Genomic DNA, 3,989 nt, shown 5'->3' with positions numbered 1-3,989 from the left:
GATACTTTTTAAACACACCTCGTAGGTATTGATCCATTCACTTACATATGTATCTCGTTAAAAAATCATAGATCTTAAACTTTTCGAGGTTAGAACATCATATGAAGACGCGCATAAAGCCCGACACAACAAATTTAATTTCTGAACCTTACAACTAACCTGCCAAAATTTCTAAAATACCATARAATTACGTCAATGTAAGACAAACGAGTGGTACAAATAATGCTTTCAAATGATGAAGCCTTCCTCGAAAGTAACACAGACGCCAATAGCCCAAGCGGTCTGACCGCAACGCTAAAAAATTATAAATGATGATGGATATTCGTTTTCGCTTTTTTGCCTGCAGTTTATTATAAATTTTTTTCCTTCTGCTAGCTRCAGTGAGCGTGAGAGAGAGCGGAGGCATGCTGCCGTATTCTCTGTTCCCAWTTTTCCAAAAACAAAACGCTTTAGGGAAGCAAAAAACAGCTTCGTGCCACATACAGTATACAAGCTGCTTGTGGTCGTCATACGACTTTAGGAGTGTGAAAGAAGTGGGACCACTGAGAATTACAAAACCGCAATGAAAACTTGAAAATGCAGGAAATTGGCTGGTGGTTGGTGGGGTGGTTGGGAAGTTTAGCTGAGTGAGTTCTTGTTGAAAAAAAAAAATAGTGCCGAGTTTTTAATACTTCCAAAAAGGAAGGCAGTCGTCTGTGCAACTGATATCTTAAATGAAAATAAATTGAGTGTTGCTGCTGCAGAGCGTGAAATGCGTTATCGTCGYTGAATAAATTTGTGTGTTAATTAGGGTTGTATTTCAAAATGGCCCAGCACGAAACAAGATTATGAGTTGAGTCGCAGTTGAGCGCTTTAAAAAATATGTTAAATTAAATTTGATAATTTTTCGTACTCAAAAACTAAACTCTTAGCCTTTGCTGTTCTTGACTGATTTTTAGGATTTTGCCTTAAATATTGAAGGTAATTAGACAGCAATGGCTGCTTTCACATATTTAGTGAGAATATTCCAATGAAGCGATGAAGGCTTCAATATTCCTGGTGCAGGCAGTATGAAGTAATTGAGGCTCATCTTAGGAAGGCAGCTTTTATGGGAGTCAAAGACTGGGGAGAGTGAGAAAGACATAAGTTGCCTTATACTGGTCTTACATGATGATTTGCAAACAGGTGTGGTATGTCAACCAAACTGGTGTCGGCTTACCAAAACAGTGGACAAACCAATAATGTTTTATGAGGTTGTTATCTGGTCAGCTGTGTATGTAGTAATTTGACGGATCCAGTTTTGAAAAAAACTAATATTATTTGAAAAAAAAAAAAAATTGTGAAGCGTCCCTGAAGACACAGATTATTGCATCAGGCATCTAGCGGCGGTTTTTTCTCTACACAAATACCTTTAAGGGATGTGTGGGCGTTAACCTTGTTAACCGACTTTATTGGGGTCTGGTCACAGCGGTATCACAGGTAACTGAGAAGGTGATGAGCTCGCAAAAAGGTTTCCTTACATTCCTTTCAAGATACTAAGCAAGCGCTGCTGAGCAGCCAAMATGTTTGACGTTCCGAATGCAACTCAAGATATTCTACGAACTACTTGTAATTACCAAGGTTCATCTCACCGCAGTGATAGGTGTGCTGGACACTGTCCAATAGGCGCACATGCGCTGAAATTGAATTTTGTTGAATGAAAGCTGCCAAAGCTGGACTTCTTCTCAATTGTCTGACTTGGTCAACTGTCCACTTTTCCAGATTAAGGTTGATTGGTTGGTTGGAGGGGTTTATTTTAACCGCCTCAACAAATTTGTGGTAGGCTCAGAAAGCTTTGTCGATCTGGAAGAGTGCCGTGTTCGATATCTAGGGGGTTAGCGAATCACAGACCAACATTCCTGCTGACTAATTGAGCTCTTGCATTACCTGAAGATCAAGTCTACAACCTAACCTAATTATACTTTGTAAAACCTACAGTAAAGCTTTCGGTGGTACTATGGGTTAAGCTCTTAAATATTCCTCAGCTAACAACTATACATTATGGGCACTAGGATATTCAAATTAATTTCAGCTTATGTGATACAACGGTTATGGAAACTTAAAAAACTAAAAGAGCTGGTGAAATGTTGAGAACTTTTAGATAGCTCTGACTAAGAACGCGATACTATAAATTTGATTTTAAGGCGATTAAAACCTTCTTTTTTATAAGGAACTTATTAAATCTTCACCACATATACTTAAGAAGCTTTTCTGGTATAAAACTGCAGAGAGGAAAGATGAAGGAACTGCGGACAMGTTAAAATGACACAGCATGGATAGTGATAAGGAGGTTTTAGTTGTAACTTGAGTATCATATGTCTACTGGCACCCCTGCTATCAATAGATGACATCCGAACCTACGAAGTGTTATATGAACGCTTCATTTCATTCATAAAGAGTTACGTTAACTTTTTTTTTTTTTTTGAGAAAGTACTTCCGGGAGTTTTTGTCACTAAAAGTTGTATTAATTGCTAGAGTACGAGTTTCACATGTGCTATTACCGGATACTGTAATTGAATAAATGTATACTCCCAATATTTAGGCCGAGCATTGCATTTATTATTGGATAATTCCACCGAATAGGCCACGTACAGCACGCAGTGAAGAAAACAAAGCAGACGTAGCTGAGTGTACCCGAAGACCGTGTCGACCGAATCGACTCTCGGCGGCGTTGGCAGCGACTCAGGTCGACGTATGAAAGGACAAAATATACCTTGAAAAATTTCAAGAATATCCGATGTTTTCGATCCAAATTTTGTTTAGCGATGAGGCCCATTTCTGGCCCAATGGGTATGTAAAYCAACAAAACTACCACATTTGGAACAGAGAGCAATCTAAAGAGATTTAAGAGCTGTCATTTCATTCAGAAAAAACAACGCTGTAGTATGGTTTGTGAGCCGGTGAAATCATTGGTTTACATTTCTTCAAAAATGATGTACCGGTGAGAACGTAACCATTAATGGCGACAGTTATCGCGTCATGRCAACCGACTGTTTGATGGCTGAAATTGAAGCACGTGATCTCGGTGAAATTTGGTTTCAACAAGATGGYGCCACTTTCTACACAACGCATCAATTAATGRATTTATTGAGAGAACACTTCGGTGAGCAGATAATTTCAAGTTTTGAGCCGGCCGATTGGCCACCAAGATCGTGTGATATCATACCGTTACGCTTTTTGGGGGGATATGTAACTTCTAAAGTCTATGGGAAAAATCCCGCTTCGACTCAGGCCTTGGAGCAAACAATCATGCGGTCAGTAGTCAGTTACCAGTCGAAATGCTCGAACGCGTCATCGCAACTTGGACTCAATGGATGGACAATCTGAGACTTAGCCGACGCTAACTTTTGCAAGATATTATCTTCAAAAAGTAAATGCCAMAGGATGTTCTTTCGTATGATAATAAACATTCCCCATTAACCTTGCAATTTCTGTGATTTTCCTTTAAAACAGTAGGGAATCTTGATATGGATCRCCTTTTAATTTATATAAAAATACAATAATATGGAAGCCGCTAAGCTGAGTCGCAGACGCTACTTTTGTTGCGGTGAAGACATTAGCAGCAAATTACTGGAAACACCGTTATGAACGAATGCGATTTAGCACTGAATCCACAATGAACWAAAATTCTCCGTTTACACTTTTGTTCGACACAAGAAACAGCAACAATTAGCTTAAATTAAATAGCACTTACCTCATATGACTTGCACTTTGTATTCATTCATGACCAGCAATGACGCGTCGCTCTCTTATTGGAGTAATACTAAAAGCTTGCTGAATGAAATGAAAAAAATAAACACAATAAAACAATTAAAATTTTATAATAYCGTTAGTCAGTAAAAATAATATTAGATAAAGTTATGATTGCATTGAARAGTTGAAATTGAAATCAGTTTCGTTGAGAAATCCGTTGTGGAATCAATAAATACGACAATTGACGCATATTAAAAAACAAAAACAACATTGTTGTA

The 3,989-nt window shown here is 38.2% G+C and overlaps 1 protein-coding gene across 1 annotated transcript in view; it reads right to left on the bottom strand.

The window, feature by feature from the left end:
- Positions 1-3,792, bottom strand: part of LOC108974714 (beta-1,4-glucuronyltransferase 1) — a gene marked incomplete at both ends in the record, with an annotated part of 22,290 nt that extends 18,498 nt beyond the window's left edge. The window contains 1 exon segment of the mRNA XM_018942730.1: positions 3,713-3,792.
- Positions 3,793-3,989: the final 197 nt, after the last annotated feature.

Source organism: Bactrocera latifrons, unplaced genomic scaffold (genome assembly GCF_001853355.1).
Source record: "Bactrocera latifrons isolate USDA-ARS-PBARC rearing strain unplaced genomic scaffold, ASM185335v1 scaffold_112, whole genome shotgun sequence".
Lineage (NCBI taxonomy): Eukaryota > Metazoa > Arthropoda > Insecta > Diptera > Tephritidae > Bactrocera > Bactrocera latifrons.
Note: the sequence above shows the minus strand (reverse complement) of the source record. Positions and strands in the feature narration are given on the sequence as shown.